This window comes from Odocoileus virginianus, chromosome 18, assembly GCF_023699985.2.
Source record: "Odocoileus virginianus isolate 20LAN1187 ecotype Illinois chromosome 18, Ovbor_1.2, whole genome shotgun sequence".
Lineage (NCBI taxonomy): Eukaryota > Metazoa > Chordata > Mammalia > Artiodactyla > Cervidae > Odocoileus > Odocoileus virginianus.
In genome coordinates this window covers 55,637,365-55,650,433 of record NC_069691.1, presented here as the reverse complement: position 1 = coordinate 55,650,433, position 13,069 = coordinate 55,637,365, and the positions used below count along the sequence as shown (strand labels likewise).

The 13,069-nt window shown below is 40.8% G+C and overlaps 1 protein-coding gene across 15 annotated transcripts in view; it reads right to left on the bottom strand.

Annotated features, from left to right (window-relative positions):
• ELAVL2 (ELAV like RNA binding protein 2) overlaps positions 1-13,069 on the bottom strand; it is a 169,248-nt gene that overhangs the window by 44,236 nt on the left and 111,943 nt on the right. The window lies entirely within an intron of this gene.

Here is a 13,069-nt window from a genome sequence, read left to right as displayed (position 1 = left end):
GTCTGAAAACCTAGCAAAGGAATAAAAGGAAATATGAATACAAAGATTTATGGTTGAAGACAAACAAACCCATAAGAATATGTGGAAAAGAAAGAAAAAAAATAAAAACGTAACAGAAAAATTTTGGAATAAGAGTTGCTTCTAAATGAGCCTGTCATTGCTTTTATCCATCATCTAAGACCTCTCTCATCCTCGGCTCACTGATGTGTCCCGACTCTCAGGGAACAGGAAATAACATGAGATTGGAATCAATGGAATGCACAGACAAGTAAAGTCAACCCTAAAGGTCTCCATTTTTCAACTAAAAGAAAGCTTCTCAGTTTGACAAGACAAAAAATAGTAAAAAGGTGGTGACAAAAATGGACATTTAAAGGTTTAGTCTACTAACAGTCAAACCAAACCAATTGAGGGTTTCCTGGAAGATTCCCAGTAAAAGTCCAAATGCTTTCTATAAACTACCATTTTTGGATCAATTTCATAGCAAAGTGAGAGAATATTTTTTCTTTTAAGTGGTACCTTAGGTCTAAGTATTTATGAATACAGGTATTTAGAAAGGCCACTGTGGTTTTCCTAACTGGTTCCTCACACGTATATAAAGAGAGGGAGGGAGAGAGAAAACTAAATATAATGCCTAATAACCATGAAAACTTGTAATTTTATTTTGAGGACCACTATCATTTTGAGGGGATAATCACTGCTAACTTGTATCTTTAATCAAACCACATTTTTTCCTATTTTTATAAAAGGGGGTGAGGAGAGATCTAAAACTCAGTTCATTAATTTTTTTCATCACACTACTCACAGAAATTGTGTATTACTCAAAGATCTGATTTTTAAAAGTTGCATGTGAATCACTGTAGTTTTAAGCATTCAGCTTTTTTCTAATTTGACATTTATCATGTGTCTACTGCATGCACAGTGCCCTCTTATGAAATGTGCTGCGGTTCTGTTATCACTGAGCACGATTCAAATTGGCTGAACATTAAAAAATCTGCTCAAGGAATCTGTTTATGATGGAAAGAATATGGGCTAGGAGATACACACACATAAGTTCTAATTCCAGCTCCACTGTTTACCAGCTGTGTGACTTTGAAGAGACAACGTAACCTCTCTGAGTCATTAACCTCCTTATTTCTAGTATGAGGATAATTCCTATCCCATGAGACTGCTGAGTCAGTGATGAGAACTTTCACTATCAATGGAGATAGACCACTCCAGTGAAAAAATAAAGGAAAAATAACATGTCTACTACATGTTAAGGAGTTTACACACATTCATTTAAAATTAAACCAGACACGATGCTACCAAAATAACAGGGGAAGGAAAGGCAAAGTGAACACTGTGTGGTTTTCCACGCTGCTATTCTATAACAAAATAAACCAAATTATCAACTGTACAAGCACTGAGTCCATTTCTCCTATCTACTGGCACTACACTAACACTTATATTTTATCAGCTTCTAATCAAAGTCCTTTCTCAATCTTGGTACACTGGAATCATCCACAGAGCTTAAAAAACAAAAACAGAAACTGATGTCGGCATCCCTTTCCCCCAATTTTTTTTTAAATTGGTCTATTACAAACCAGGTTTCTTAAATCCTAGTGACTCTAACACATGTAGTCAAGGCTGAAAATAACAGTTTTAACAGTGAGAGAGAATCTGAGACTGCAAATAAGGATTCTGGGAGCCCTAAGAAGGGCCAGATGCTGATGGTCTGGGTATGAAGTGACTCTGCAGTAAAGACTGCCTGCCTTTTGGCAGATGCATTTTTAAAATATTAGTAGATGTCCTTCTTCTAAATCCCTCAAGTCATCCATGACTTCAGAGGAGCAGCTTATTGCCTCCTGAGGTCACTCTGGCACAGCAGGGGCCTGCTGGAGTTGTGCTGCTGGGTAAAGTCAAAATCCTGTCTGCTAAGCCATCTCTTGCCCTTCCTCTAGGCTCTTACTCCCAACACATTGGGGGCACTCAAAAAGTTTGCTAAATGCACGAATGAGAAGCCCAGTGGTTGTTATTCATTTAACCAAAGGCAACGTCATCAATGGACTTCCCTGCTGGCTAAGACAGTAAAGAATATGCCTGCAATGCAGGAGACCAGGGTTCTATCGCTGGGTTGGGAAGATCCCTTGGAGAAGGGAATGGCAACCAACTCCAGTATTCCTGCCAGGGAAATTCCACTGACAGAGGAACCTGGCAGGCTACATACAGTCCATGGGATTGCAAAGAGTTGGGCATGACTGAGTGACTAACACTTTTTGATGTCATCCACGTCACCATCAGATGATCCAGCCACTGAATGAGTCTTTGATCTGACTCCCTCAAGCAGCCATGGCTAGCTTTAATGATGAGTCAACCAAATTTCAACTACTGGAAACGGAGTACACTCAAACAATATTTATCCTTAAACGAGCTCTCTGACACAAAGTTTCTACCTTGTTTAGCGGTAGTTTTCGGAAGAGCAACACTCATCAATTAGTATTTAAGGTAAGCAAAATGTTATCACTACCCTAAGCAAAATAATATGAAGGGAGATAATTGCTGCTAAATGGCTTCATTCCTAAATCCACTGCAGTAGATGCACTAACATGTTGGCACTGGAACTATAAGGGAGTTAGTAACTTCACAGATTTTCATTTTCAAGTGAGCTAATCAAGTCAGCAAACATGTACTGAATGCTTAAAATATATAAAGGCATCACAAATGATACAAAGATAGGCAAGACTCTCCCCATTCTCATTTTTCAGCTGTGTGGTGTTTTAGGGTTTAATTTTAGCCTCACATTGATCTCGTGAGATATTCATTTTTCTTCTGGAAGGAAGTAATGGTATCTGAAGATGGGTAAGGTCGATCAGTATCCTCAAATCGAGGAAAAAAAAAAAAAACAGGCAGAAAGCAGTCATCAGAACCTGAATCCAAGAATCTCAAACACTATGTTCTTCTCTCAATTCACGACTAGTTTATATATGAACCTGGACCATCTTCAGTATGCTTGAAATATAATGTAACCACGCATTTTCTAACAAAGCTCTACCAAAAAAGACTTGTTTCGAGACAGTTGCCTACTGTCTTAAATTCCAGTACTTCTTGTGCAAGTATCAATTTCAGTCTATGTGAATTTTTATGCTGCTATTCCTATGACAGTGTAAAGTCACCTTGTTTACATAGTGCCTGTTTCAGGTTATTATGAGTGCAGATTTTTAAAAAATAAAAGCAGAAGGAAGTCAAACATCAAGAACAAAATATTTAGAACCACTTTCTCCCACTTTTGTATGCATCAGCTAGTAACAGTCATAAACTACCAAGGAAGGCTTGGAAACCAAGCATCATTTATCCATATCCTCCAAGTCTATTTTTCAAGTCATTCTGAATTTAGAATGTGCATATTGACAATCTCAAAACCAAAAATCACTTCTTTAAAAAACTTATAAAGCTCTACATTTAAATTCCAAGTATAACAATTATGGAAACCACCATGATCAAAAGAAATTCTGAACAAAATAACAAAGCCAAGGCTTACCCCCCAAAAAAGCCTTCAAGACCAAAAAATCCTGTCTTTAGAAGTCAAAAAGTTCCTCTGGTAGCTGAACATCAAGAATAAGGTCAACTCCACTAGTCCTCACAAGCTACCTGTGGCCCCATGGTCCTTTAGAGATTTTGAAACCGTTCATCTTAGCCTTGGTCCTAATAGCCATGGCAGGGATTCTAGAACGTCACTACAGAGGAAGCCTTCTGAACAGTCACAGGCCTATGGCTTCAAGCAGGTACTGAAAACTCCAGGTCAATATTGCACTTCAGCACATGGTATTCTGTATAGCGTGTGAACGTGAATGGCTTTTGTTTCGCACCCTTCCTTTTAATCTAAACACATGCCACAGAGAAGAAGAGCTCTTCACAAAAGACAGAAAAATCCCTTATGAACTGCTCCTTGGCATAAGGAGAACAGCTATAAACAGGCTGCTTAGAACCATGGTCCAGTGATCTGAAGCGCAGAGCTGAGACACTCCGAGGGTCTCTGAAGGGGGCTGAGGCGCAGGCAGCTGCATGGGGTCAGAGCAGGAAGAGGAAAACAGGCAGAGAATCCGTTTAGTGACAAAGTGCTAGTGGGAAACACAGTAAACTCCAATTTATCCCAAACTGTGCATAACTCAAAGCAGCAGCCGTTCCCTTGCCACCTACATTGCTTTTAATAGCACACTTTAATTAAAAATTTAATTGCATATTTTAATTAAAAATACACAATCTTCTGAACCCATTTAATTCAAAGGTCACTTTATTTAGTCTTTTCTATTTCAAATAACTACCAATGTTCTGAATATCAAATTACCCCCTCAGGTTTAAAGGTAAAGGCAATAGATCACCATAATTCTTGATTACAAACCTGGTACATTAATTTAATTTTATCCAACCAATATTAAGTGAGATCCTTCTCAACATAGAATTGTGAAAAATAAAGTTCTGTATTTAAAAGTCAGCCTACATATTTTTCACCAACATTCACCATTCATTTGTCCGATGATTTTAGAAAAGCTACTTTTTGCTAATCCTGGAGAATACAGCAGAGACACAAAGTTCCTCTTCATACAATTTATATTCTGGTTAGGAGACAACAAAAGAACAAGCTCTACAGTATATACTGCAAGAAAATAAAGGCTAAAGAGAAAAAAAGAAGCAAGAGTAGAGAGCTGGGAGTGCGGGGTCAGGGCCGCTGACCTAAGTATAATGGTGAGAGTGGGCCCAGGCCTGAACATAACATTTGATCCAAGACCTGAAGGAAGTAGCTCATAGTCTTATTAGGGAGGCTGTGTAAGCAGATTCATTTCAGTGCATATTCTACCACTGGGGTATAACATCCTGTTTGTTCTACCAGCTAAATCTGCCCCACCCCTCCAACCCTCCCACCCCCTAGGCATTAGTACAGGTGGCTCAGAGGTTAAACTGTCTGCCTACAATGCGGGAGACCTGGGTTCGATTCCTGGGTTGGGAAGATCCCCTGGAGAAGAAAATGGCAACCCACTCCAGTATTCTTGCCTGGAGAATCCCATGGACGGAGGAGCCTGGTTGGACATGACTGAGCGACTTCAGTTCAGGTCAGTTCAGTTCACATATTATTCTAACTTGGATTACTGCTACAGTATCCTAACCATCATCCCTTCCCTAGACTCCTGTTAACTCCAAAACCAGTCTTTCTAGAAGAAAATCCCAATCATAATCTGGTTCCCAAGGTCATCATCAGCTTCTTGCTTACTTCTAGGACTCCTACAAGTATGTATACCCTGAAATTCATATTCAGTTCCCTGTGCCCGGAACACACATCTCCTCCTCTAGGACAGGGGTCCCCAACCTCTGGGATCTAATGCCTGACGATCTGAGGTAGAGTTCATGTAATGATAATAGAAATTAAGTTCAGCTTGGTGACTAAGTCATGTCCAACTCTTTGCAACCCCATGGACTACAGCATGCCAGGCTTCCCTGTACATCACCAACTCCTGGAGCTTACTCAAAACTCATGTCCATCAAGCTGGCGATGCCATCCAACCATCTCATCCTCTGTCATCCCCTTCTCCTCCTGCCTTCAATCTTTCCCAGCATCATGGTCTTTTCTAATGAGTCAGCTCTTTGCATCACGTGGCCAAAGTATTGGAGCTTCAGCTTCAGCACCAGTCCTTCCAATGACTATTCAGGATTGATTTCCTTTAGGATTGACTGGTTGGATCTCCTTGTAGTCCAAGGGACTCTCAAGAGTCTTCCCCAACACCACAGTTCAGAAGCATCAATTCTTTGGCCCCCCGTTTTCTTTATGGCCCAACTCTCCAAAATGCACAATAAATGTAATGTACTTGAATTATCCCAAAACTAGCCCCCTGACCCAGGTCCATGGAAGAACGGTCTTCCATAAAACTGGTCCCTGGTGTCAAAAAGGTGGGGAGCACAGCTCTAAGGCTTTCTCTAAGACCTTTTCCTGTTGTAATTTGTTTCACTCCCAGTGCTCACCGTTCAGTGCCCTTCCCTAGTCCTTCCACAGCCCTGGTATTATCCACCTTTATTTTACTACCTATGGGTACTGAGTCAATTTGCACATCTCATCGCTTAGACTGTTGAGCAAGGGCAAGCTGAGCATAGATCCTGATACAGAAGACCCCAGCATAGATTATTAACATGCTCACTGAAACAATGAATGAACGAACAAGCTAATGGGGGGAGAAAAAAAAAAGATGAACAAATGAAGAAACAGCCGTCTGCCTTCCAGGAACTTATGGTTGAGAAGAGAGATGCCCTTATAAACATGCTCCCCATCTATGTCCCTACATCACACCAGATGGTTACAGAACAAAAGGAGACAAGATGCTCAAATGTGACAGAATTCTGTCTTTCTAAGGGAGTGATGTGAGATACATTCCTTTTCAAACAGTTCATGTAAAACTTTTCATATGAAAATTTTCTGCAAATACTATTTAAATGAAATCTCAATTTTAAAAAAATAATGTCACCTAGAGTAATTTGATAGATTTACATAAATCTGTTTCACAAATCTGTAAGTATGAATTATGGGATGTCAGCATATAATTTTGTTGAAAGTGCTTTTTCACTAATATAATTAAGTCTGCTGAGACTATTCATGTACAAGTCAAATAAAATGCAGAGTGAATTCTGTAAAAACCTAGTAGTTGAATCAACAATAAAAGGTGCCTATGCTGATTGATGTGTATCTATTATTTTATTTAGAGCAGCAGTAATGTTTTATGAAATAAAAAAAGACAAAAGCAGCATGACTCTTTTCTAAATGCCCCAGGAAGCAGAAACAGGTCACTATGGTCCTCTCTGACAAGCAAGACTATTTGCAAGCTGAGGTCTAATAATGTAACACTTAAAAAAAAAAAAGGCAAATTGAGAAGATTCACTGTCTCTAAACATGGTCCCTATACAAAGCTGCATCCTTTAATCCCTTAACAAACAAACAACAAAAAAAAATGATATTTAGGAAAACAAGTTTTCACTTCAAGGGGGACAATTTTCACTTTTAAAGACAGACCGAACCCCTTTCCCTCATTCTAACGCCTAACATAGCCCTTCCCTCGTCCCCCACACAGTAAAGTTGCAAACGTGCTGCGCTGCTTCAGACCGACTTCCTGCTCCTGGGCACTGGTCTTGTGTCTGCTCAGACAGGCTGTGCCCCGCAACTCCGGCATCAAACCAAGGTGCTCCAGACTTTACAAAGACTCAGATCTCCTGCGGACGGAACCACGTGCAGACGACACGCCAGGGGAAAGCTTTGAGAGAAGCCTAGAGAACAGAGGAATGCAATCTTCTCTAGTCACGCTTCGCTCCAAATTTTAATTCCTGACTTAGCCCGAGCCTCCTCAGATGCAGCATGCCAGACGCAGGAAGTCCTCCCATTTAAACATTTGACTAACTCAGGTCAAATTGAACAGGCCCTCCTCACCACCCTCTAACGGGAAAGATCAAACTATGAGGCAGAGAACTGGTGTGATCCTATATTACTCCAAGCCAGACTCCCTTGAAAGCTCGGAGCATTTTTACCAGTTTCCCAAAGGACATTACCAGGGATTATCACCAGGATGGAGAATTCCACCTAGACACTCACATAATACAGAAAACAGATGGCTCACTCGAAGACTCATCTTCCACTCAAATGCTAATAAAGCTGGCCTGAGACTTAGGTGCCCAAATTTAAAATGGTTTTCAGGACTTCACAGATATACTGCGATAATACAGAAGAGTTTAAATCATGCCTTTTCTGCTGAAATCAAAGTTGTAAATGGTCATCGTTTGGTAAATACTACTTAAGGAACCTAATTTGAGAGGGAGCCTCAGCACCAGTGTTTTCCTACTGAGTTAATTTTAATGGCCGTATCTGTCCTCCGGTTATACAATTGGTAAAGCTCCATTTTCCTATAGTTCCAGTCCCAGTAATTATGAATATGCTGGCAACGCAGTGTGACCTTGCTTAAGTCGGCAAAACTGTGGGTTCTTAATATATCACCATTTCAGGCAACATTAAGAACTCCCACATAATCCAGTCTTAGGCTTCTGAGTACAGCATATTAAATCCTCTAAATTCTCAAGTAGTGCACATGGATACTAAGATGTCTTGCTTCCAAGACCAGGAAGATTAGGAAATATGATCTTTATTTAAAGTGGGAAAATAAACTAGTTCCTCTAGTCCACACATCTTAGGGGAATATTTTAACTTGGACCAGGTTCTCCAGCTTGAGAAAAAGTTAAGATATTACAGCATCTCAAGACCGTTGGTTTTTTTTTTGGTTTGTTTGTTTTTTAAAGCCCAGTTCTCATTACTCACTGATTTACACAGTAGCTCTTAAAGAAAAATCAGCAGGCCTACCTTCAAATGCTGGAGCTATCCCCATGATGAGAACAAAAGCCAAAAAACTGTTAGTTGGCCAGAAAGTCAGACCCTACAGTTCAAAAAAAGTTAGGATATTAATATACCCTGAGCTAAGACAAATCAACTCGTAAGTTAAGATCTGAGTCTGCTCCAATAGTCTCATTTCTCTGTTAATTATAATTAACTCTCCTCTGCCACAGACACACAAAAAGGGGCTGTGTAATCCGCTTTATCTTGTGCTTACTTGAAAAGCAATGGAGTTCTTCAAATAACTATGATTTGAGGTGAGGGCCAGGGAATTATATTCCTCAAAATAGTATTGTGGTAAAGAGGGGAACGAGAAACCAGTCAACAACTGCAGTAGGAAAGAGGGCGTCTGCTGCTGCCTGCACCACCAGCTGGGGTCCACCTCTGTACACACACGGAGGTCAGGAAGCTGTCCGTCGAAATTTCTTAATGTGCTTCTCTCTTTGTGCGACCTTTGTTTTATTCGGGTATTACAACAGAACTATTCTAAGGCCCTAAACACTGTAACCATCCCAGTGCCCCGTCTGAAACTGTATGAGAGTTTCACAGACCACTCTAGAGAGCTCTGTGGTGTTCTGTCCCAAAGAATGGGAAACATGCAAATCCTACCAGGTCCACATGATTGAAAATAAAAAAATCTCTCACTCACCCAAAAGTCCAAGGTTCACCAGCCAAGACCTTCCAATTGGGAAAGCCTGGTAAGCCTGGGGTCAAAGTCTGTTCCCACTGTCCCATAAGTGCTTTTATCGAGGTGTCTGGAAGCAAACAGTACCACTTCCTAATTATTGACTGCTATCAAGCAACTTTTGAGACTTGTATTAACATACAGCCATCATACTTAACTCTCAAAACAAAGCTCTGTGAAGATACATGTGTACCCATTTTACAGATAAAAACATGGAGGTCCTGGTATATTAACTAACTTGCTCAAAGGCACAGAGGTAGCTGGTGAATGGAAGCTACTTTTTGAAACTAGAATTAACTTATCCAAGCCCAGTCTTTTCAGCATACATTTCACTGCCTTTGGCCAAGCTTGGGAATTATTTTGAGGCAGACTCCCGTGCATCCAAAGTACACAACTTTTCAACCAGGATATTTATAGTCTCCAAATACACCTGCATTGTTTTTCTTGTTCTTTGTCATGTTTTGACTCACTGGAATGTTACCATTCTTTCTCAATCCATCAAGACAATAGATACACAAGGGGAAAAAAAAAAAAGAAAAGGTTCATCACCCCACAGGTGCACAAACCACTTCAACCTTCAAAACAAATCCATCACTACAAAACAGATTAGAGATCTCCACATTATAAAAATATTCATTTAAAACAGGACTTGATTTACATACTTCTTTTCCAGAAACTCAGAAAGCAATTCTTATGGCTAAAGCCAAACATGTTTGCTACTGCCAAATTCGTCTCCCACACATGACGCTTCCCTCGTCAGCAGATTGCATTAAAATGCTTTCACACGCCTAACATGGTTTTCTAGCTGTAGAAAAGCAGGTGGGATCAATACCACATGGTCTGCCCTCTAAGATCTTAGCTCAAAAATTTAAAGCAAGATGATAAACAAGAGAGATGCAAGGAAGAAACAAGAGAAACGGTACACTTAATAAACACAGAACACCTATATTTAATCACTGGCATTTCATGCTTAACCAGGAAGAACCTGAAGAGAAGGCTTTATTTAGTCATTTGAAATAGAAGAGATGAAATTCAGAAGTTTCTTGACAGAGCAACTGTGCAAAAAAGGCATATGGAGAAGAGCTAACGGGTAGAGAAGTACAGAGGAGCTGGTCAGACCAAAGACGCACTGAACACACGTGGTCTGGGCAGAGGGGAGAAGCGGGCGCTGAGAGCAGGGGCCCCCCACGTGAAGCTCCGCAGAGGTCACATTGCAGGATGCACCAGGCAGCGAGTGACCATGGCACAGACGAGGGAAACCGAGGCAGCTCGCCCTGGCGGCTTGAACAGTCAAGAGGAAATGCAGACCAAAGAGCAAGGGGAACACTGGGCAAGAAGCTGTGACAACCCAGAACGGGGATCTGACCCCAGAATCCTTTCAAAAAGGTTCCAGAGATCTCTAAAGAGGCAAAAATGAGAGGCTAAAAACCCATAATATCTTTCACAAGTCCCTACAAATCGCCTCAATCCTAAAAGGCTCACTTCTCATCCGGACAAATTACAGCCCAAGTCTTCTATTCCTATTTGTCTATTCCACAAAAACTTTTGCTTATGCTACCACTGACTGAGCCTCTGTCAAGTACACTCTTACCCGAAAAGGAGCACAGTTAACTCAATCCAAGTGGCCTTTTACCCAAAACTGAACTTTCAGAACAAGTACTATTTTCCCTCCAGAGGGCCTTTCCGATCAAGGGCCAGGACGGGCATCAAAGGCAACCCCCTCAAGCCCCTTGGTGGTTAACTTCTTACCTTCACCATAATAATAAGACACAAGGAGCCTTTAGAACCTTAGGTTAATACTCTGACATTAATGCAGAACACCCATACAACAACTTCTCAAATGCCTATTCACTATGTATCCTGGCTGGCTCAGTGGTAAAGAATCTGCCTTCCAATGCAAGACATGTGGGTTTGACCCCTGGGTCAGGAAGATCCCCTGGAGAAGGAAATGGCAACCCGCTCCAGTATTCTTGCCGGATAATCTCATGGACAGAGGAGCCTGGTGGGCTGTAGTCCATGGGGTCACAAAGAGTCAGACCCAAGTGAAGTGAACGAGCACACACAAGTATCTAACTAACCCCCCGTCAAAAAAGAGCAAAACTCAAGATGACTGCCCTAAGGAAGGCTTATGATTTTCCGAGATCTCTTTTACAAAGCTATAAAAAACACTTATATCTGAATCCTCTTCCACACCCAGTTAAGCTATTACTATGAGTGAAAGTGTTAATAACTACCCTAAGTGGGCACAGAGTGTTAACAAACCTTATTTTAACATTTTGGGTAGCAATCACAAAGTGATACAGCACTTCTGAATTCACACATGGACCTAAGTCCTTTTTCATACAATATGGTGATACCAAGTCAAAAAAGAAAGAGAGGGAGAGAGGAAGGCTGGGTCATTTAGAGGAGACACTGGAGAGCATCATATCATTAAGTGAAAAAAAGGTTCAGGACTTCCCTGGTGGCACAGTGGTTAAGATTCTGCGTTCCCAATTTAGGGAGCATGGGTTCAACCCCTGGGTCAGTGAACTAAGATTTCATGTGCCACATGGCGTGGCCAACAGACAACAACAACGAAGTTTCAAATGAAGTAAAAGCAGGTAACGTTTCACCTTCTTATCTGCATCACTGATGAAGCATCCCCTAAAGAAGCCACCACCCCTGGTAGCTCAGGCAGTAAAGAATCTGTCTGCAATGCGGGAGACCTGAAAAAGTGCCATCCTTGGGTCAGGAAGCTCCCTTGGAGAAGGGAATGGCAACTCACTCCAGTATTCTTCTCTGGACAATCTCATAGACAGAGGAGTGTGGCGGGGTACAGTCCATGGGGGTCGTAGAGAGTCGGACAAGACTGAGCAACTAACGCTTTCACTTTCATACAAGTAACAAGGCTTCCTTCTGGGGACAGTTCTCCAGTTTAGTTCATTTTATTTTAAAAAGACAGACCAGAATGAAATCAGTGATATTTTTAGCAACAACAAAGGAAGTAAAATTCCAAAGGACATCCATTGTCCCCAATCTGCACAAAGATTTAGGTATAAATAACATATGATTTTCCTTCTTTTTGTTCAGGACATTTTGTTTAGTCTATATTTAATAAAGAAAGGCAGTTACATTTTCAAAACCATATGAGGAGTGTGGTTTGTTTTTTTTTTTTCCTCCCCCTCAATTTAAAATAGTCACACGAAAGCACTGATTTTTATACTTAGGAGAAATCCCCAAACAGACCAGTTGTGTTTAGGCAGGTTAGGGTATAACTGCTGACTATAAAGGAAACCGATTTAAATACTGCAGATACGGCTTCAAGGACTTTAAAAGAGCCCTCTCAAAAGCAGTAAAGAGGAAAGAATCCCAATGGAACAAATCTATAGAGGAACTTGAGCAGGACATGGTAGAAGTTGTAAAGGCTGCAGGTCCGATGGGAGCCACGGCTATAATTAAGTCAAGAGGTGCCCTGACAGCAATAAACATCCATTGTGCTTCGTGGTAAGGGACAGCTACGCTACAGCAAACCACGCAGAGACCCCGCGCAATCTCTCTGCCAATTAACAGATGGTTTCTAAAGGGAGATACAAAATGGGTTAGCTCCTGCAGCTGCCAACTTCATATCACATCCATGTGACTTTTTAAGCTAATCATCTAGCTTAAAAGTTGAAAAATGTATTAATAGGCCCTGTAATCTTCTAAATTAAAAATTCACAGAACCACAAGGACAAAAATGCAATCGCTTAGAAGATATGGCCTTGACAATGATTCATCCAGCACACCAAGGTGTTACGGAACTGTCCACATCAGAGTCTCAGCAAACGCACCATCATGTGGAACCAGAGAAGGTAGGTGATTTGTCTGTTACCACTGATTAAAAGTATATTAAAAATGAAATATTCAAATATACAGCCTACAACTTCATACACCACTGCTGCTAACTCTTGGGTACATTATCCCTGTCAGACAGGGAAAACCTAAACACAAAAACAATTTAACTTATGATTATT